Genomic DNA, 23,817 nt, shown 5'->3' with positions numbered 1-23,817 from the left:
GGGGGAGGAGCAGGCACGGCAGGGAGGGGGGAGTCATGGGGGGTGAGAAGCTGCGGAGGGGAGGCGCAGGGGGGTGCTGTTGGTGAGTCTGCCTAGAGTGCCATGGGGTGTCTGGCCAGTGCTGACCATTCAACATCTGAAATCACCTTTATAAAGTTTATATCTCAGGTAATTTGTGTTACATTTTACAGCAAGCATAGCCTGACCCAACAAAGTGACATTTATGTCAGATCATCTGGCCCTTGTAACAAATGAGTTCAACACCTCTGGGTTAGTAATTATTAAAGTTTGTTGTCTGTCTTATATGAAAGTGGGTTTGTCAGTATGGTGAAATTTCTTCTATCTTAGGATATGTTGGAATTTGGTGTGTGGTATGAATATACTCCAGAGTACCATTTGGTGGAAATTTCCCTAAGCCCATTTAAGTAGTGTTCAGGCACCATAAGGCTCTTCTTTGTTTTCACCTCAGCACACGAGCATAGCTGCCCTTTTAGTATGGCTTTTAGCACACAATAATCACATTTCACAGAATCTAATAATCAGAAATATTTTGGAAATTGATAATTGAAATTCCAAGCAATTATATTCATTTCAAAAATATTTATTCTTAGAAAACAACCAAAAAACCCAGTATTGCTGACTAATTTTAAGGCAATTACAATAATGATACATGTGCACTTCCTCGAGAATGTTTGCCTTGGCACCTCACAATGAAGACATGAGATAACAATATTGGATTTAGGCAGCGTATTCAATTAATCAATTAATTAATTACTTATGCTGGTCTACAGTATATCTATGCTATATCATTAAATATGCGAATATATTTAAATTGGCAGGCTGTACTAAGCAACCTGGCAATGGCAGCCTTTGTTGAGTAGATCCACCGTCAATAAACTTGGTCTGTGTCTTTTGCTGGCCTTGTTTATCATCACCTGAACACAACCTTATGTAATGCCTCAGGGCCTGTAACGTAGAGACCTTCTCCTAGGCTTTTGAACAAGGACAGTGATGGTTGCCTAGCTGACACCTTCATTCTTCAGTCCTCTGAGTCTTCCCCACCCAACATGATGCCTGGCAGTCCAGGATAAGAACAAAATTAGTGGGGCACCATCAGGGTTTGTAAAATATTTTTTTATTTAAATTGTTCTGTTGTTTTATATTAAATAATGTACACTGCCCAGAACCCAGCACTAGTTGGGATGGAAGAATTAATTAAGTCAAATTAGTAGTAGTAGTAGTAGTCATGACTGGTGCGTGGGAATAGGCCAAGTAGGTGACCACCTAGGGCACCACCTGGCCTAGGGGGTGCTGCCAGGCGCCCCCTCTCCCCATGCACATTGTGTGTGCTCCTTGGAGCCTGCCTTCCCCAATGGAAAGCAGGCTTCATGGAGCGCAGATGCTGCCTGGCTGGTTTTGCATTCCATGGGTCTGAAACACAAAAGCGAATGACGGGTGCGCAGTGTGCTCCTCAGAGCCCGGCAGGGATAAATTAACAAACTGTAAAAGGTGAAGAAAGAGCAATTACAGTTTCTAAACACTGGCTTCTGTTGAAGTTATATGCTGCCACTCATCCTTCCTACTCTACTTTAACAGAGCCATGGGATGGGGGAGCCATAGCTCAGTGGTAGAGCATCTTTCTTGCATGCGCAAGGTCTTGTCCCTGGCACCTCCATCTAAAAAGATCAAGTAGAAATGACAAGGTGAAGGTCTTGCCCCTGCCACCTCCAGCTAAAAGGATCAAGTAGTATTCTCATAATTTTTATTGCTTAATCTCACAGTTTTTTCCAAGTTTCTTCATTTCTCCTGCAATTCTCTGTTTTTTTGAAAAAAAAATGGTGGGGATGCTAGTGGACAACTCGCCTAGGGCACCAAAAGCCCTAGCACTGGCACTGGTAGTAATAATGTGCTGAGAAAGAAAGAACACCATCCCCATTCCCTGATGTGCTATGCAACCACTACCAGGTTCAGAAAGATGTGGCTTAGCACCAAGAGTACTCCTTCCCAGCCACACCCCACTGCACAGGCAGTTATGCACTATTCCAAGCACACCCTCCATAATTAATAATGCCTCGGGGTGCTTGCTGATCATTCCTACTTGTTGTGATCAGCCCTGCCACACAAGGGGGTTTGCCTAATTTTGCTCCACCCACTGATTACAACATTCTGAAGGCCCTGATGCAGATCTACCAATGAGACTTGACACTTTGCTGGAGAAAGATACACACTATCATTCCTCTACAGGTGTGGCATATCATATCTAACAGAGTTGTGTGACACACACATGCACCTCCATTCTCCAAAATAACCTTATGCATATAATATAACTTTAGCCCTTGCATGCTCAACCCAAATGAGTTTCAGAGCTCCTTTCCAAATCTTTTTTTGTAGGAAGTTGGACCAAACAATAATAGCAAACTTTAGGTAGCCAACTTTTTACCTGTTTCAAATCTCTAAGTATGTTCTGCATTAATGCCACTTCCTTCATCTGCAGAAGGTTATTCTCATCCAGATGCAGGATGAGAACATCAGGATGCCTGTCCTCCCTCAAGATCTGATGAGAGGGCAGAAACTGGTTCTATAACATATCCTGAAGGCCTTGACACTGGATACTGGCCATGGGATAGAGGCCCAACTGTGATCCCAACTCATAGGCAAGGTTTCCTTTGCAGGCACTGGCAGGGTGAACCCTGGCACAGACAATACATTGTCCATGGCCCATCTGAAGTGCTGGGCCCACTGTAGTCGCTCTGGTTCTTTTAAGACTCCAACCTTGCCTGTATGAGTTCTTCCCTTGATGATTCACTGAGCTGGTCATAGGGGGTTATGAAAGGGACCGTAGTTAAACTTTCATGTGATGTGACAGATCTTTTAAAGGTTGAAATAATTTTTTCAAAATCTGCATTATAGTTTCTTAATATAACCTGTTTCTTTGGCCTAATAATTGACTTTATGTACCCTCCAGATGTATCTCTAATATGGAGTAGCCCACTATGGCCCACTATCATAGGCTTTCCATCCCTGCTTTGGGGTCAGCACCCAAAGGTCAGGAAAGGCTGGAAAGTAGCTCCCTCAAACATTCACCTTGGCTTTTATAGGATCTCCCTCAATTGTTGTGTGAAGGGGACTTGTTTCCATAGGCTTTCCTTTTCTCCCCCACCCCGCACCATTGACTTTGGGTTTGTGATGCCTTCTGGTGGCACATCATACCTGGGGTCTTGGGGGTGCCTTGAAAACACCAACCCAGATTCTGCTTCTTTCCACAGATTTTTTTTTTAAAGAATTCCAGTTTTCACTAAATGGGTATCTGAAGTAGAACAAAGTAGGAGTCAAGCTGCACCTTTAGGACCAACAAAGTTTTATTCAGAATGTAAGCTTTTGTATGCATGCATACCTCTTCAGACAAGGGGAAAGGGTACAATGGGCTAAAATACATGTAGCTGGTGGGTTAATTGTGTAAACTGTTACATATTTATGATCCAATGGCAAAATAGTGTAATAAATTGAAAGACCATTTGGTCTGGATAGCAATAAAAGATAATAAAAGTTGCCTGTTAATTGCTTTTGCTGCAAGTCTAGTTAAAACAAAAGGACATGTATTTCCTAGTGATGTTCTTGTCCACCTAATTTACTTTCAATTTATTACACTATTTTGCCATTTGATCCTAACATTATATCAGCTTATACTTTTAATCCACCAGCTACATGTATTTCAGTCCACTGTACCCATTCCCCTCTTCTGAAGAAGTAGGCATGCATACGAAAGCTTACATTCTGGATAAAATTTTGTTGATCTTAAAGGTGCCACTTGACTCCTCCTTTGTTCTACTGCTTCAGACCAACACGGCTGCCCACTTGAGTATCTGAAGGTCATACTGGAGAATGTTTCTTTCAAAAACTAATTTTGACTTCTATGAGATCATTTGTAGGGTGACGGGATTTGTTTTTTCCTGACTCCCAGGTGTGCTTGCCCCTGCCTCATTACACATATCTTGAAAAGACTCTACAGCACCCTTTTCAGGGAAAACAAAGCAATTTACTCTTTGACATCATTTAAGTCCCTGCCATTCCGTTATCCCATTACACGTAATTATGGTCATGCAATCACTTCTCACTGGCAACAACAACAGATCTCCTTGACAATGGAGGTAGGATATTTGGAGAACCAGGCTTGAGATTTCATGATAAGATAAATGATATAAATAGAGCTCCTACAGGTACCCAGTCATCAAATACCTGAGTTCAGACTTGAACGATATCAGAGAGAAGTCAAGATGAAGCTGAGCATTCTGGTTGCTTTTCTTTTCGTCTTCCTCCTTTGCTTAAAAGCAAGTGAAGCGGTAAGGCACTCTCTCTCTCTCTCTTTGAGGATGTCATTTGTAATGCTTTTTTTAACGTAATGGGTCATATCAGGCATAATATGAAAACAAATATATCTTTAGCAGCCTGCAGACAAATGCTGGTTTCTTCACCTTGCTGCCTCATCTTTTTAGTTGGTTAGCTGGTTAGTAGGGATTGGTATCCAGAAATGAGTCAGTATTAAACCAGTGATTCTGAGTTTGAAGATACTCTTTATGGAAAGAATCACAAGGGGGGGGGGGGGGAGGTATTGTTAACAAGTCTGAGTTTGTATGTCATATGAGATCCATAACATTTGTTAGGTTTTTTTTGGCATGTTGGGTGTGAGTTTCCTGCTCCTCCTTGCCTCTCCACAGTTGAGTTACAAGGGCTCCTTCAGATCTTTAACATGGCATTCCATTCAGCTGCTGTGTGACAACAGGGAACCCCAGTCACAACTCATTTTTTTTTTTAAATGACTAGTTTTGGCCTTCAGACCACAAGGTTCATATTTTGAGGTCAATATAAATCTATACAGATGTAAATCTTTTTAGGATTGCACTCCAGGACTACAATCCCATGCAGACTTACTCCATTCTAAACCCACAGAATTCAATAAGTTTCCACTGGATTAAGGTTGTATACCCTGACCAGGATGGCCCGGGCTACACAAATCTCATCAGATCTCAGAAGCTAAGAAGATTTGGCCCTGGTTAGTACTTTGATGGGAGACCACCAAGGAAATCTAGGGTCCCTATGCAGAGTCAGGCAACCACAAATGGTCTCTATTTGGCTCTTGCCTTGAAAATCCTTTGTGGATGCCATAAATCAGATGTGAATTAATTGATGGCACTTTCCACCACCACCACAGGGCTGTGTATAATTTCCCTGTACGTCTATTTGAAGGATTCCTTTGCATAGGTCCAGATGATAAAAATTACATTGATCTCTTTCAAGGAGGGGAAGAAAGCACCTAAGGACTGCAGAGTGCAGATCTCCTCCATGCATGTAGCACCTTTAACCACTTTGAAAAAGCAGTGAATTAGTCAACAAAACAAGCTCTTTAAGAAAGAACACAAAATCTTTCTGTTAAAATATGTTGGAGGATTTGGTGTTATGCTAGAATTAACAAGGATAGGAAGGGAAGAATGGCAGGCTAAATATTTTTGGAGAATGGCAGGCATATATTTTTTATGACAGTTAAGGGTTCCTCAGAAATCCTTCAGAGAAAGGGAAATGGTAGAGGTGAAGACTCCAGCAATTCAAGTGCTAACCGTGTATTGATTTGTGCCATTGCACAGAAACGACTCCACAGGGCACTTCTGTCTGTCTTTGGTCACTTCCATTTGGGTCCTTTATACCCACTTAGGCTTATGAAGACAAACTGTTTTTTAAGAGTTTCATGCAACTCAATGCCAAAAAACAACTGGATCAAAACAGGTAGGCGAAAACCAAAAATAAAGCTAATAAACAATGGGAGGACAGTGTTTTATCCTTAAGATGTGTGAAACATTTTTAAAAATGAATTTGCAGTATATAGTAGGTTAAACAGCCCATATAAAAGGAACTTTCATTACCTGTTTGGAGATCTCATGCACTATTACCTAAGGAGCCAAAATAGCTTGGGCTTGAAGACTTTATCAATAAATATTATCAGTCATGATAAGTTTGTCATGTTCAGTTATTGCAAGTGTATTCAGTTTTGCAAGCAGGCCTCTGATTCAGTGGGAGCTCACAGGAGCACAGCTCCTGAACCTTTCTGAGAGTTCCACCTCCTCCTTCTGAGAGATCCACCTCCTTGTCCATTGAATAGATGTGTACCTGCATAACAATCCCTGGATGAGCTCCACCACCTATATTTCTACAAAATGACCCTTGTATGCAAGTGGATATGCTTGTTGACCCCTTGCTTATTGGTAGGATTTGACTTTTTGATTGTGAAAGGTAGCAGACCTCTATGGACATGATTTTCTAGCTTGATGGTGATGAGCATGATTTGGCCACCCAGTGATTAAAATTGGGCTGGCCTATCTCAACATGCATAAAGTCAAGACAAACTTCTCCAAGTCTCATATGATGCTGGGCCAGGGTTATATCTCACATGAGCCTCCTTGCAGTTACGATCACTTGAATAACCTCACTGGCAGAAGTGAGATGAGTGAGCAAAACTGCAAATTTCTCCACATAGACTCAACTGGTGCCAGATTTGTAGTCTCTTAGGGAACCAAGAGAAATCACTTTGTTTTCCAAGACCCTTGGATTTCTGCCCCATTCTAAGATTACTCCTCTACATTTTACTATAGTCCTCATTGTATCTTTTTATTTTTCCTTTATTCTATACGTCATGCTCATGAACCAATGGGTCATAAGCAAACAAAATTGTTATGGTACAGAATAATACAGTCTAAGCAAACAAATTTGTTATGGTACAGATTACTGTTCTAAATTTTTCTGCATCCTCATTGTACCTTAGGGTCCCCAAGGTTGTGAGCAATTAAAAAACAACATTCAAAATCATGTGCATCCAATTAAAAATGATTAAAAGAAAACACATGACTGAGAAGGAGGACAACTGGAGAAAGCGCACATTGCGTTGAGCAGTGCTGCTGGTACTTCCTATACCGTTAGGCTGACACTGGTCTCTTCAAGCCGACTTGAGGAGTGATGTGTGAAAACAAAAAAAAAGAAAGAAAAGTTGCCACCTATTGATTGAGGAGTATGATAGAATAAGACTCCTGAAGGATTCTTTCATGAGTTGTTCCTTTTCCCCTGCTTTGTAAATGAATGGAACAAGGGAGAGGGACTGCAAGCTGGGAATGTTGATATTGGTGGAAAACTCATTTCTTCCTGGTTTAGATGGTGCTTATTTTTTTTTTTTAAAGAAATAGTGCCAGCTGATACTCAGATATTAGGTTGCACTGATTTTCCACCAGTACTCTTGTCAGGATTGGGCAGGGCCATAAAAATGTGCTGTTCCTCCATACCAGTGATTACTACCACAAGAAAAGCCCTGGGTTTGGGTTTAATTATAATGATCCAAGTCCTTGACTTTTGGTTCTAAATGAAGCGACTTGGATGTGTTCTGCTGAAAGGAAAAAATATTTATGCCTTGCACACCAATCTAAAAGAATAAAGATGAATAGGAGATTTTAAAAGGCTTGACAGAATTTCTTTCTTTTGTAATATAGAGTTCCGGCCAGAAAAACCCGGTGAGTACAGCGAATTACTGCATGTAGTCTTTGATTTATAATAACAGGAACCAGAATTCCCTTGTCAGATTTTGAAAATCAGACTTTATTATTTAGTCATTTAAAACTTTATATGTTGCCAAAGGTTGAGAACTCTGGCATGAGAAATGTCTAAAGATGGTGGGATCATACCTGTGGAGGACAGAATTTGGGGAGGAAGCTTGGAGTGATATCCTTAGTGGCTGTCCACTGAAATTGACCAAAGTGGAGCCACCATCCCTTTTGCCCACCTTGGGTTACCTCACTCCTCAGAGCAGTGGCTCTTCTGGTTCTCAAGGATGCCACTGGAGAAAGCTCACCCTGTGTCAAACAGTGCTGCTGCTTCTTTTATACCCTTAGGCTGACACTGGTCTGTGAAAACCCCAGAAAACAGGCACACTAAAGCAAAGAGACCAAGCAAAAAAACAATATGGCCAGATAAGTTCTTGGGGCATTGTGGTACTTTAAATCTTCCCCCAATCAGGCTTGGCCCATTTTTGTCCTCACCTATAATCCAGTTCCGAGCCCACAACACGCCATGATGCAAGAAGTGGTGGATGTGAATTTACAACTTTGAAACCGCTCAGTCCCCTCAGATGGTCATATGGTTGGGCCTTCTTAGTTGGATGTAGCCATCCCCAGCTGCTGTCACCTTTCTTGACCCTCCCCCCAAGAGGACTGCAAAATGAGACCTGTGGGTGAGTCTGGCCCCAGCTTCTATCTCTGCCTTGAGAAGTATGATTTAGCTGCCCACTGATTAGATTTGAGCTGGATCCTTCCTGGGTTCAGATCTGTGTAGGCTCAGTGGCAGAAGTGAGATGAGTGAGCATCAGTCTTTTGTGACACCTAGAACTGAAAGTTTCTCCACATAGACTCAACTGGTGCCAGATTTGTAGTCTCTTAGGGAACCAAGAGAAATCGCTTTGTTTTCCAAACCCTTGGATTTCTGCCCCATTCTAAGATTACTCCTCGACATTTTACTATCGTCCTCATTGTATCTTTTTTATTATTCCTTTATTCTATACGTCATGCTCATGAACCAATGGGTCAAAGCAAACAAAATTGTTATGGTACAGAATAATACAGTCTAAGCAAACAAATATGTTATGGTACAGATTACTGTTCTAAATTTTTCTGCATCCTCATTGTACCTTAGGGTTCCCAAGGTTGTGAGCAATTAAAAAACAACATTCAAAATCATGTGCATCCAATTAAAAATGATTAAAAGAAAACACATGACTGAGAAGGAGGACAACTGGAGAAAGCGCACATTGTGTCGAGCAGCGCTGCTGGTTCTTCCTATACCATTGGGCTGACACTGGTCTCTTCAAGCCGACTTGAGGAGGGATGTGTGAAAACAAAAAAGAAAGAAAGAAAAGTTGCCACCTACTGATTGAGGAGTATGATAAAATAAGACTCCTGAAGGATTCTTTCATGAGTTGTTCCTTTTCCCCTGCTCTGTAAATGAATGGAACATGGGAGAGGGACTGCAAGCTGGGAATGTTGATATTGGTGGAAATCTCATTTCTTCCTGGTTTAGATGGTGCTTATTTTTTTTTAAAGAAATAGTGCCAGCTGATACTCAGATATTAGGTTGCACTGATCTTCTACCTGTGCTCTTGTCAGGATTGGGCAGGGCCATAAAAATGTGCTGTTCCTCCATACCAGTGAGTACTACGACAAGAAAAGCCCTGGGTTTGGGTTTAATTATAATGATCCAAGTCCTTGACTTTTGGTTCTAAATGAAGCGACTTGGATGTGTTCTGTTGAAAGGAACAAATATTTATGCCTTGCACACCAGTCTAAAAGAATAAAGATGAATAGGAGATTTTAAAAGGCATGACAGAATTTCTTTCTTTTGTAATATAGAATTCCGGCCAGGAAAACCCGGTGAGTACAGCGAATTACTGCATGTAGTCTTTGATTTATAATAACAGGAACCAGAATTCCCTTGTCAGATTTTGAAAATCAGACTTTATTATTTAGTCATTTAAAACTTTATATGTTGCCAAAGGTTGAGAACTCTGGCGTGAGAAATGTCTAAAGATGGTGGGATCATACCTGTGGAGGACAGAATTTGGGGAGGAAGCTTGGAGTGATATCCTTAGTGGCTGTCCACTGAAATTGAACAAAGTGGAGCCACCATCCCTTTTGCCCACCTTGAGTTACCTCACTCCTCACAGCAGTGGCTCTTCTGGTTCTCAAGGATGCCACTGGAGAAAGCTCACCCTGTGTCAAACAGTGCTGCTGGTTCTTTTATACCCTTAGGCTGACACTGGTCTGTGAAAACCCCAGAAAACAGGCACACAAAAGCAAAGAGACCAAGCAAAAAAACAATATGGCCAGATAAGTTCTTGGGGCATTGTGGTACTTTAAATCTTCCCCCAATCAGGCTTGGCCCATTTTTGTCCTAACCTGTAATCCAGTTCCGAGCCCACAATACGCCATGATGCAAGAAGTGGTGGATGTGAATTTACAACTTTGAAACCACTCAGTCCCCTCAGATAGTCATTTGGTTGGGCCTTCTTATTTGGATGTAGCCATCCCCAGCTGCTGTCACCTTTCTTGACCCCCCCTTCCCCCGCAAGAGGACTGCAAAATGGGACCCGTGGGTGAGTCTGCGCCCCAGCTTCTATCTCTCCCTTGAGAAGTATGATTTAGCTACCCACTGATTAGATTTGAGCTGGGTCCTTCCTGGGTTCAGATCTGTGTAGGCTCAGTGGCAGAAGTGAGATGAGTGAGCATCAGTCTTTTGTGACACCTAGAACTGAAAGTTTCTCCACATAGACTCAGCTGGTGCCAGATCTTAGGGACCAACAGAAAATTAGGGTCTTTGGATCTTCTATCCTATTCACTGCTCTACATTTTTCTGCAGTCCTTGTTATACCTTATCTTCACCAAGGTTGTGAGCATTCCCAAAACTTTTAAAACTTGCATGCACAATTAAAAATGATTAAAAGAAAATACTTGACTGAGAATAAGGATCAGTGAGGGAATAGTAAGAAGGATGGAAACATTCCCACCTACTGATGGAAGAAAATGAGAGAATGAGACTCTTGAAGGTCTCTCCTTCGTGTTACTTTTCCCCTGCTCTGTTAATGAGTGAAACACTCGAGAGGGAATGCAAGCTAGGAACACTGAGATTTGTGGAAATGTAATCTCTCCCTGGTACTGTAGTGCTTCTGGTTTGGAGAGTGCTTATTGTTAAAAAAAGAAATAGTGCTGGTCAAGCCTCATTTTGGGCAGAAGTTCATGGGACCAGAGCTCCAGAACCTCTACATTTTATTGTGCTCTTTTTTTCTTACCCTTCCCCCAAAATATTTCCTTCTGGGCTCTATTGTTCAGACATCCTGTGAAAATTTTGCTGAACTGTAAGATTTAACAAACGTTCTACTATTTTCCCTCACAAAAAAGGGAAATTAATCAAAACTTATAAAACAGGCAGATGGAAATCTTCATCATGCCACTGTAACCACATAAAAGAAAGTAATTTAAAAAGTATAATAGGAGTAAGATTTTATTATGACAATTATAATTCAAGAAGCAAATTATGGTAGATGCTGAGCTGATATAATTTAGGATACCTTCTGATGATTTCAGGGATGTGTGGCATATGCAAATGAGTTGTGCTATTGAGCTCTGGCACCTCTTTTTCTACAAAATGACCCCTGGTGCTGATACTCATATATTAGGTTGAACTGATTTTCTACTAGTGCCCCACTCAGAATTTGGGAGGACCATCAAAATATGCTGTTACTCCATACCAGTGAGTCTCTCTCTCTCGGCTTGGCTTCGCGAACGAAGATTTAAGAAGGGTGCAATAGTCCACGTCTGCTGCAGGCTCGCTGGTGGCTGACAAGACCAATGCGGGACAGGCAGGTCCGGCCACAGTGGCTGCAGGGGAAAGTTTGATTTAGGGTTGGTGCTGTAGCAGTGCGATTCTTCCTCAATCTCCTTTTGTCCTCAAGACCAACTATGCGTGCGTTCTCAAAAGAAGAGACAGCCTGGTGGATGGTGTGCCTCCATGCTTTGCGATCTGAGGCTAGGTCAGACCACTGGTGATGGTTGATGCGACAGGTGCCAAGGGATTTCTTCAAGGAGTCCTTGTAGCTCTTCTTTGGTGCCCCTCTATTTCGATGGCCGGTGTAGAGTTCGCCATACAGGGCAATCTTGGGAAGGCGGTGGTTTTCCATCTTAGAAATATGTCCTGCCCAGCGCAGCTGCATCTTCAACAGCAGTGCCTCGATGCTGGTAACCTCCGCCCGCTTGAGAACTTCAGTGTTGGTCACAAAGTCAGTCCAGTGGATGTTGAGGATGGTGCGAAGGCAGCGCTGATGAAAGCGCTCGAGGAGTTGCATGTGATGACAGTATAAAACCCACGATTCGGAGCCGTAGATGAGGGTTGTCATCACAACTGCTTTGTAAACATTGATCTTTGTGCCTTTTTGCAGATGCTTGTTGCTCCACACTCTTTTGTGCAGTCGGCCAAATGCATGGTTTGCCTTTGCCAGCCTGTTGTCAATCTCCTTGTCGATCTTAGCATCTGAGGAGATGATGCACCCCAGGTAGCTGAACTGCTGGACTGTCTTCAGAACTGATTCACCCACAGTGATGCAGGGAGGGTGATAATCTTCCTGGGGTGCAGGCTGGTGGAGAAGTTCTGTCTTCTTCAGACTAACTTCTAGGCCGAATAGCTTGGCAGCCTCTGCAAAGCAGGACGTCATCTTTTCTTGTGTACTACCACAAGAAAAGATCTTGATTTGGGTCTCCTTAAACGTTCCTTGATTTTTGATTTTAAATGAAGGTACTTGGACACATTCTACCAAAAAGAGCAAGTGCTTATTTCTTGCACACCAATCTGAAAGAATAAAGATGTATAGGAGATTTGCAAAAGTATGACAGAATATATTTATTTTGTAATATAGGGGTCCAGTGATTAAAAATCGCTGAGTACTGCATATCCTGCTTATTGTCTGTGATCAATAGAAACAAAAAGCAAAATGTCCTTGTCAGATTTTTGAAGACCAGATTGTATTATCTAGTCATTTACATTTGGCAGTCTTTTAGGGACCAAGAGAAATCATTCTGTATTCCAGGACCCTTTGGTTCTTCTACTCAATTTTACGATTACTTTTCTACATTTTTCAACAGTTCTCATTTTGTTTAAATCATTTTTCATTGGTTTTGCATGTTTTGAAAGCTGTTGTTTGACTGCTCACATCCTTGATGACCCTAATATACAGCATTTTTCTATAGTTCTCATTGAATCTTGGCAAAAGTGAGATGAGATGGCATCAAATTCTCTTGTGACACCCAGGGTCAAAAATGTATCCACATAGATTCATTGGTGTCAGATTGGCAAACTTTAAGGGACCAAGAGAAATTGTTCCCTTTTCCATTGAGCTTTCGATATTTTCCCCCATTCTAAGATTACCATTCTACATTTTTCCACAGTTTTCCTTGTACCTTAGGGTCACAAAGGTTGTGAGCAATTTAAAAAATCCTTCAAAACATGCACACCCAATTAAAAATGATTAAAACAAAACATATGACTGAGAAAGAGATAATCATATATAAGGTTGCACTGTTTTTCAAAGTATTCTACTTGGTACTTCTTTCAAAACAATTTCAAAGCCATCAATTTTAAATCTTTTCTTAGAGTGTTGTTGCAAAATCTGATTCCTTGTTGTTTTCCTCACAAAGTGAATCAATATATCCCTTGGAGCTTTTTTTTAGTGTCGCATATCTTGTATTGACTCTATATATCTTATCAGTTTCCATAACTAACTCAACTTTGTCACTTTCTGAAAACTCTGATAGAACTTCCACAATTTCTTCTCTAATATTCTCCCCCAGAACCTCTGGGAGGGCTCTAAATCTCAGCAGTCTCACTTTTTCAAGCTTCTCTGCTAACACAAGTAAATCCATTGTCTTTTTCCAGTTCTGTCTTCAAAACCTCTGTTTTATTATTTAACAAGTTTGCCCTTTCCTTGGTTAGTTAGACCTCTTCTGTTATTTGTTTAATTGACTTCTCAGATTCAGACAAATCTTGTTTCACTTCTGAGCTCATTGTTTTAAACTTTTGGTGCATCTTTTCAAAGTTTACTTCTTTTTTTCCCCTGTAAATTGACCAAAAATATTCTGGATAAAATCAGTAGTTAAACCTTTTTTTCAAGAGTCTTTTAGGGTCCGCTGTGTTAACCATTTTTTGGACACATTTGATTATCTATTGCAGGGGTCCTCAACCCTCAGGCCATAGACTGGTACCGGTTCATGGCCTGTTAGCAACTGGGCCACAGAGTGAGGCAGAGATCTTCACCTACTCCTTATTTAAAGACCCCTATGGGGAGGCAGGGATGGGGTGTAGGCATGGGGGCAGCCTGGGGCAGCAAAACCCCCACTGGTCCATGGAAAAATTGTCTTCCAAAAACCAGTCCCTGATGCCAAAAAGGTTGGGGGCCACTGATCTATTGGATTTAAGCAGTTGAACTGTTAATAAAAAACCCTAAAAATTCTTCTGAAGTGCTTTTTTGGTCACCAGTAGATGTCACTTGTTATTCATTGTAACTCACATTGTAGCAGGAGCTCCTTTGCATATTAGGCCACACCCCCGGATGTAGCCAATCCTCCAAGAGGTAACAGGGTTCTTCTGACAGGGCTTACTGTAAACTCTTGAAGTAATCAGGAATGTGGGGCCTAATATGCAAAAGGGCTCCTGCTACAAAGTGAGCCCTGAATGTAACACAGAAAGCTTTTTAAGGGAAAAAAAGATAATTATGATAATAATAATCTAATCCAGAAGAGATTCATTGTAAAAAGGTCACTTTCTCACAGGCTTGGAATTGTGTAGCTTTGTGTAACTTTGAAAGTCCCATTGCTGTTATTAGCTTTCTTGAAGTAATTAAAAAACCATTTCAAATCTTTTAAATAAGCTGCTTAGGGTAAGTATATCTCAGTAAACTTTTTAAATCCCAGTAAACAAATAAAAGTGCTTACTGGTATCTCTTGATAAGGTCTCTTCTAAATAAACTAATTATTTGTTTTAATTGCCTTTTTGCTTTGCAACCAAATAGCAAGCTCTTTAAAGATAAAACACAAAGGCTGATTCCGCACTAACCTTGCTCTGCACCAGGCTTTTGTTTCTCTCCAGAGCAAGCTAGTGATTTTGCACCAGCTGCTCCATGCCACCATTTTGCACTGGGGCAACCTGTGATCTGCTGCACCATAGCGTAAACCTGTTTTTTCAGGTTTTTTTTTTTTTTTTTCCAATGTTAGCAGGTTTTATTGAACATTTCATAATTACATTGAACATTTCATAATTACATTTACAGGTAATTCAGAAAGAACAGATTCTTGTCCTGCCATTTCTTCCCCCTGTCCCCCCCCCCACCCCCAAGGAGCATCTAGGTAATATCTTACACAATTTTTATTTCTTATCTATCTAATATATTTATCCATTGATATTTATCCATTGATATAACTTATTCCAAGTCTTTCTTGATTCTTGTAAATTGCCTCCTCTTAATCTAACCGTAAGGTTATCCATTTCTGCAGCCTCTAGCATTCTCTGCACAAATTCATCTCTGGTTGGTATTTGAAAATTTTTCCAGTACTTAGCGTAAAGAATTCTGGCAGTAGTGATTATATGTAATAAAAGTTTTTTGTCATGTTTGGTTAAATTCCCTTTACATACATTTAGTAGGTACAGCTCTGGTGTATGGCAAATGTTGATTTTTAATATTTTCTGTGTCCAGGTGTTTACTAAGGCCCAGTATTTTTTTGCTATTTCACAGTTCCACCATATGTGGTATAAAGATCCCTTCACCTTTTTACATTTCCAGCAAGCGTTAGAATAATTGGGATATATCTTGCTTAATCTTTCTGGTGTTAGATACCACCTGTGTGCCATCTTATAGATGTTTTCTTTATAGAGGGCCGATCTTGTCAACTTTAAGTTTTGAGACCAAATTTTCTCCCAATATTCTAACTCAACACTGTATCCAAAATCACGTTGCCACTTGATCCAACTTTCCTTTACAACTTCTCCCATCAGTTTAATTTCTAATAGCCACTTATATAATCTGGAGATAAGCTTTTGTCTGCCCTCTATTATGTTATCAAATTCCGCGTTTGTTTTAGTAAAACCCTTTTCTTTGTCTCGCCCATATTTCGATTTAGTTTGATTTACGAGCCACCAGTCCAGTTTAATATTTTCATTCAATATCAAATTACAGTCCGCATCTAGTAAATTTCTGTAGTTGGGATTGGCACCCCAGTCATATAAATTTGGATGACAAGAGGCCTCTACTGGGGATAGCCATAAAGGCGTCTTAGGGTAAATCATACTTTTGTACTCTATCCAGACTTTATATAATGATTTTCTAATTTCATGTCTATGAAATATATTATCTCTGTTAGGAGGAGTGTACCACAAATAATGATGCCAGCCTCTGCTTAGTCCGGTGCCCTCTAATATCAATAATCTCTTATTTTCTAATGTAAACCACTCTGCTATCCATGTCAGGCAACATGCCTTGTAATATAAATTCCAATCGGGCAGGCCGAAGCCTCCCCTGGAGATGCTGTCTTGCAGTATTTTTAATTTTATTCGGGGCTTTTTATTTTGCCATATGTATGCAGTAATGAGCTTATTTAGTTGGACGAAGAAGGATTGCGATAGAATAATCGGTATTGTTTGGAACAGGTATAGAACTTTTGGTAAGATGGTCATTTTAATCGTCGCTATTCTACCAAGCAATGAGATCTGTAAGTCTTTCCATCTATTTAAATCCGTTTGGATTTCTGTAAGGATTTTATCGTAATTATCCCTTTGGAGGGTTTTTAAGTCATTAGAAAAGTGGACTCCCAAATATTTTATTTTCTTCTCATAACAAAATCCTGATTTCTTTTCCAGCAGTTCAATCTCTTCTTTGGTCATATTCTGTACCAGGAATTTTGATTTCTGAAAGTTGACTTTAAATCCAGAACTTTCCCCATATTCTTCCAAAATTTTCATCAGATATTCAATTGAAGTTATTGGGTCTTCAAGTGTGAGGAGTAAATCGTCTGCGTACGCCCGAACCTTGTACCTTTCTCCCTTGATGTTGGCCCCTTGGACTGCATCTTCCTCTCTTATTTTTATTAGTAATAGTTCCAGGGTAAGTATGAATAGTAAAGGGGACAATGGGCATCCCTGCCTTGTCCCCCGTTCTATTTTAATCGGATCTGACAAGTTCCCATTAATATTCACTCTTGCAACTTGGTTGGAATAGATAGCTCGAATTAATTTGATGAAATTCGGACCGCACCCGATGGCCTGGGTAGACTTTACGATAAAATTCCAATTTACATTATCGAACGCTTTTTCAGCGTCAAGTGCAATTCCGGCGAATTGCTTCCCTGGATGTAATCGATAATATTCTAATATGTCTATAAAAAATCTTGTATTTTGCCGTATTGTTCTGTTGGGGACAAATCCCGTTTGGTCTTCATTAATAACTGTGTAAACAACCTTCTTCATCCTGTTAGCCAGGATTGTTGCGAAAATCTTGTAGTCTGAGTTCAAAAGTGAAATCGGTCTATAATTACGTATGTCCATCGGGTCCAGATCTCTCTTATGAATTAATGATATCAACGCCTCATTCCATGAGGGGGGAAGTTTGGCAGATTCCTGGATCTCCTCTATCAAATGTTTATAAGGGATGAGTAGGTTCTCTTCAAAGGTTTTGAAGGCTTCAATGGGTAAACCATCAGGTCCAGGAGCTTTATTGGGTTTCTGCATTTTCCATGCCTCAGTTATTTCATGCATTGTGATATTGCTTTCCAAGTCCTTACAATGGTCTTCTGATATGCTTTTAATCCGGAGCTTACTGATAAATTCTTCCTGGGTCTGAGGTGCGATCTCTTGTCTTTTATATAGGTTTTGATAAAATTTTTGAACAATTCCATTTATTTGGGCTTTTTCGGTTACTTCTTCATTGTCTTCATTTCTAAGCACTCTTATGGCCTTCTTCTCCCTTTCTTTTCTTAGTTTGTATGCCAGCCATCTACTCGGTTTGTTGGCGTTCTCAAAGTAATTTTGTCTGGCCCATGTTATTTTCTTCTCAAGTTCATCCATTAATAACAGATTTATTTCATGTTGAGTCTTATATATTTTGACTATTATTTCTTTAGAACTTTTATTTTTTTGTTGTTTTTCCAAATTTCCCAGCTCAGCCACTAAATCCTTATATGCTTTCATCCGTTCTTTTTTCCTTTTGGTTGTATAACTGATTGCGATGCCTCTAAAGAAGGCCTTGAACGCGTCCCAAACAATTTGTATTGAGGTGTCCTTTTTTAAGTTGCAATCAAAAAACATCTTGATATCCTTTTTTGCTTTCTCTACGAATGCTTCTTCTTTTAAGATTTGTGTATTAAGAGTCCAGCGGGGTTTATTAACTGAATCTTTCAGTATAATCTGTATGGGATTGTGGTCAGCATAAGATCTGGGATTGATGTTCGCTGCAATAACCGACCATCCTAGTGAAGCAGATAGCCAACACATGTCCAGCCTAGACCAACTGTTATGTACATGGGAGAAGTAAGTAAAGTCAGTTGTTTGGGGATTTTTCATCCTCCATACATCAATCAAGTTGTATTCATCAGCAAGCTTAAAGAAGGATTTCGGGAGTTGAGTTCGAGTTTTCCTCCCCTTGGTGTTCACATATTTCTTATCTTTATCAATGTCTAGTATAGCATTGTAATCACCAACAATACACAAGTTCTGTAAATTACAGTTTATTAGTTTTTCATGTAGCTTAGCAAAGAATTTTCCTTGATTATTATTCGGGGCATATATGTTAACCAAAGTTATTTTTTTCCCATTTAGTTCCAATTCGATCATTATAATTCTACCAGCTTCGTCTTTAAATAACAATTTAGCTGGTATTGATTCTTTGACGTAAATGGCTACACCTCTTTTCTTCTTTAAATCACATGAATAATAGAGTTGGCCTAATTTTTTGTTTTGGAGATATTTTGTGTCGCCATCTTTTATGTGAGTCTCTTGTAAGCATATTATTTGAGCCCCAGTCTTCTGTAGTTGTAAAAACAGTCTTTTCCTCTTCTTTGGTTCGTTAAGGCCATTTATATTCACTGAAAAAATCTGAACTCCGGGTTTTGTCATCATTTCACCGGTTTTTTGTATCTTTTTTGGGTTTGTGATCTTGTCTTTATTCTTTCTTTTCCCTTCTCCCGCTGGTCTCTTCCTTCCTGTCCTTTGTACTCCTCCTCTTCTTCTTCTTCTTCTCTATCTTCCGTTGAGTCAGAATCTTGGGTTTTTCCTTCTATCTGTCTCCTCCAGAAGTCTTCCGCTTTTTCAACTGATGTTATGTTATATCTGTTGGATTGATACATGAAGAAGAGTCCTTCTGGAATTAACCATTTATATTGTATTGATTGTTTCATGAGCCAGCTAGTCAGTTTTTTGTATCCAAATCTTCTTTTTCTTATAGACCAAGGGATGTCTCTTAAAACTTTAATTTCTTTTCCCTCCCAAATCAAGGGTTTTCTTTTAATTGTGCTTAAAATATTTTCACATATCACAGTACGAATGAATTTAACTTGGATTTCTCTAGGCAAATTTAATTTTCTGGTGTACGCCGAAGAGACTCTTCTGGCCCACTCGATTTCTGATCTGCCTTGCTTCAAAAATTCTTGTTCCTCTTCTGAATTTAACAAATCGACAATCTTGTTTTTTCAGGTTTATGCTGCAGCATGGCAAATCGTGGATTACCCTGGCGCAGAGCAGCTGGTGTGAAATCGCTAGCTTGCTCTAGAGGCAAACAAAAGCCTGATGTGGAGCAAGATTAGTTCGGAATCAGCCATAGTTTCTCAAGTAGTTAAGAGAGTGGTAGGGTTGGACTTACAATTTCAACATCAGAATGAACAGGAAAACAGTCCATTATCTTCAAGCAGCTCTACTAAAGAATATCACAGAGAACTAGTTTGGTGTAGTGGTTAAGTATCCAGACTCTTATCTGGGAGAACCGGGTTTGATTCCCCACTCCTCCACTTGCACCTGCTGGAATGGCCTTGGGTTAGCCATAGCTCTCGTAGGAGTTGTCCTTGAAAAGGCAACAGCTACGTGACCTCTCTCAGCCCCATGCACCTCACAGGGTGTCTGTTGTGGGGGAAGGAGATAAAGGAGATTGTAAGCCACTTTGAGACTCTGATTCAGAAAGAAGGGCGGGGTATGAATCTGTGGTCCTCTTCTTCTTAAATTATTTGGGGTTGCCATATATCCCTGAATACCAGTTTCAGTAAAGCCAGTTGTTTCAGGAGATATTCAGGAATCCTGAATATACAGATCCAATATATTGTATAGATCATTAAAGTCAATGGCAACCTATTTAGGGGCCCATAGAATTGGAACCCTTGTCCAATATCTTTGGAACTTGTGGGTTCTTTGGGGAAGAGGATACTGCAGCTATACTGCAAATTTGGTGTCTCTCCCTCAAAATCCCCTCCTCCAGCCCCCATATTATACCCTATGATATTTCTCCATTGACTTTAAAGGCCAATCGGGTATAATGAAGCTGAGTAGCTCGCAAATACCTTCTGCAGTATTTGAGGCATGCAGAATTCAGTGAGCCAACTCAGACCGGAGAATCTGATGTGGCTCTTGCATGCCCCAAATACTGTGGCACAGGCTGAAATTCAGAGTTGTATTCAGTTTGGCCAAAACAAAGGCACACCCCTATTCTATAACAGAAACCAGAATGTCCTTGTCAGATTTTGAAAATCTGACATTATGAAGTTGTTCACAACTTTGTATGTTACCTAGGATTGAGAATTCTGATATGGGAAATTTCTGAAGATGGGGGTTTTATATCTGGGGAGAGCAGAATTTGGGGAGGAAGCTTGGGGGTGATATCCTTTGTGCCTGTCCATTCAAATTGGACAAAGGGCCACCATCATCTCATTTGACCACCTTAGGTCACCTAACTCCTCAGAGCACTGGCTCTCCTGGCTCTCAGGAATTCCACCAGAGTCACCTCAACCCATACCAAGCAGTGCCGCTGGAACTTCCTATAACCATAGACTGACACAGGGCCTTCTGCAGCCTACTAGAACAGTCTGTCAGTGATGAGGGTAAATCCCCATAAAGAAGCACACAAAAGCAAAGAGACAAAGCAAAAACCCATGTGGGTGACAGGTGAGTTTCCAGGCATTGTCATCCTTTAAATGTTCCCATCCATTATTCAGTTCCAGGCCTCTGATGGGCCATGTCGTAGGAAGTTCACACTTGCAGCCACCCAGTCCCCTCATCTGGCCATGCAGCTGGGCCTTCTTAACCAGGCAGAGACATCCCCAGATTCCATTGCCATCTATGACTTTGCCTCCCCACCAGGACTGCAAAATGGGGTCCATGCATGAGTCATGCCCTCAGCTTCTATATCTTGAAAAATATGATTTGGCCACCCAATGATTACATTTGGGCTGGACTACTCCCACATGTATAAAGTAGAGAATTTTACCCACATGTATAAAGTAGAGAATTTTACCCAGGTCTTTCATTATTCTGGACCAATGTAATATCATACATGACCCTTCCTGTTGGCTAAGATAATCTGTGTAGCTTGACTGGCAGAAATGAAATGAGTGAGCATAAGAAACTCTGGTGACACCCAGAATTGAAAAATTCTCTACAGAGTCTCAGATGCTTCCAGACTGGCAAACTTTAACGGACCAAGAGAAATTGTTCTGTTTTTCAGGACCTTTTGGATATTGTGCCCTATTCCAAGATTACTGCTTACATTTTTTTCTGCAATCCTCATTGATTCTTAGGGTCACCAAGGCTGTGAACAATAAAAAAAAAACCCTACCTTCAAAACATACACACTCCATTAAAAGTGAATATAACAAAACACATGACTTACAAGGAGGATCAGTGAGGGAATGCCAAAAAAGAAAAGAAACATCTGAACCTACTGATGGAAGAAAACAATAGAATGAGAGTCCTGAAGGACTCTCCTTCGTGAGTTGTTCATTTCCCCCTATTCTGTAAATGAATGGAATGTTGGAGAGGGACTGCAAACTAGGAAATCTGAAACGAGCAAAAATCTATGCTCTTCCTGGTGCTGTGGTACTTCTGGTTTGCTTATCTTCTTAAAAGAAATCATGCTTAGGGTGGCCATAATGTCTGAAGGCCAGCCAGGGACACCTTGGGGTGGGGGGGAAGGTAGGGGCGTGCGCGCGCGCGAAGCGCGCGCGCCGCCGGAAACAGGAAGTGACGTCACTTCCGGTGACGTCACTTCCGGTGATGTCATGCCACCGCCGGAAACAGGAAGTGACAGCACTTCCTGTGACATCATTTCCCCCGCACCACCTGCCGGAAACGGGAAGTGACATCACTTCCTGTGATATCATTTCCCCGCGCCGCCTGCCGGAAGCAGGAAGTGACATCACTTCCTGTGACATCATTTCCCCCAAATGACATCATTTCCCCCAAATGCCACTGCCGGAAACAGGAAGTGACTTCACAGCACTTCCTGTGACGTCCCCAAAAATCCCCCAAATATCACCGCCGGAAACAATTTTGTTCTCAAATCCTGTATATACACTTCATCAGTATATGGGATAAGGCACTTTCTCAACTGTGCTGCATAATGCAGCCTATTTCTTTTGTCCTGTTGGCTCTGTTGGCTCTACCTGCGCCACCTTCATCACTTTCGGGGTGTGGATCCCCCAGTGGGGTGGGCTCCCGACTCCCTCCGCCGGCTGTTTCTGATAGCCCTGCGCCCCCTCTTTCATTTGATATGTGTCCCGTGCGGGTGCCACCCTCCTGCCGGGAGATGCCGCAAAATGATCCCCCTTGAGGCTTATGGCGGCAGGGCTCGGGGGAAGCAAGCTAGACTGCTGTTCTTTTGAGGGGTTATAGAGTGTTTCGAGCCCCTCCCTGTGGCATCAGTCCCATCATTGTGGGACCCAGGGGGCCGGCGCAGCGGCCCGCTGAAGCAGCCTGTCAGTCACTTCCGCATCTCGACCTGTGTTATTAGTGACAGGCTGCTTCGGCAGGCCGCTGCGCCGGCCCCCTGGGTCCCACAACGATGGGACGGATGCCACAGGGAGGGGCTCGAAACACTCTATAACCCCTCAAAAGAACAGCAGTCTAGCTCGCTTCCCCCGAGCCCTGCCGCCATAAGCCTCAAGGGGGCTCATTTTGCGGCATCTCCCGGCGGGAGGGTGGCACCCGCACGGGACACATATCAAATGAAAGAGGGGGCGCAGGGCTATAAGAGACAGCCGGCGGAGGGAGTCGGGAGACCACCCCACTGGGGGATCCACACCCCGAAAGTGATGAAGGTGGCGCAGATAGAGCCAACAGAGCAAACAGGACAAAATAAATAGGCTGCATTATGCAGCACAGTTGAGAAAGTGCCTTATCCCATATACTGATGAAGTAAATACAGGATCTGAGAACAAAATTGCACCAGAAGACACAAACACAAAGCTCCCTTACACTGAATCAGTGCTTGGGTCCACCAAAGTCAGTATTGTCACATAAGAACATAAGAGAAGCCATGTTGGATCAGGCCAATGGCCCATCCAGTCCAACACTCTGCGTCACATAAGAACATAACAGAAGCCCTGTTGGATCAGGCCAGTGGCCCATCCAGTCCAACACTCTGCGTCACATAAATTTATATCCCACTTCTTTCTTTATAGATGGCAGTGTTGTTCGCCCACTTGAGAACCCCATCAGCCTGTATGGTGGGATATAAACTTCAAAATAAATATCAAACCCTTGCATATTTATTGCCAAGCCATCTGTGCAAATGGCCTCTCATTGATTTGAAACCCCTGTTCCAAATCAATGCATGCTTACAGAAGTAATTGCCACTGAATTCAAGAGAGCTTTCTTCCAAGCAAGCATGTATTTGCAGCCTTCACCTATCAAAGCTTCTCGTTCAAAGGCATATGGAAGAGAGAGATTCGAATCACTTTTGCAAACATAAGTTTGTACATGACTGTTGGAAGAAAAGTCCATTTATAGTTTTTAAAGAACTCTGTTATGCAGGCTGTATGCCAAAGCATAACTAATGCAACCTTAAGTGATCCTTGACTGGTGAGAGACATATGGAGGAGTGATTGCCTTTGAGATTACCATCCAATATACCAGGGGTAGCCAAACTACAGCTCTGGAGCCACATATGGCTCTTTCACACATATTTTGTGGCTCTTGAAACCTCCACCGGCTTGGATAATGCAT

This window comes from Heteronotia binoei, chromosome 17, assembly GCF_032191835.1.
Source record: "Heteronotia binoei isolate CCM8104 ecotype False Entrance Well chromosome 17, APGP_CSIRO_Hbin_v1, whole genome shotgun sequence".
NCBI classification, from domain to species: domain Eukaryota; kingdom Metazoa; phylum Chordata; class Lepidosauria; order Squamata; family Gekkonidae; genus Heteronotia; species Heteronotia binoei.
This window is presented reverse-complemented; position numbering follows the sequence as displayed.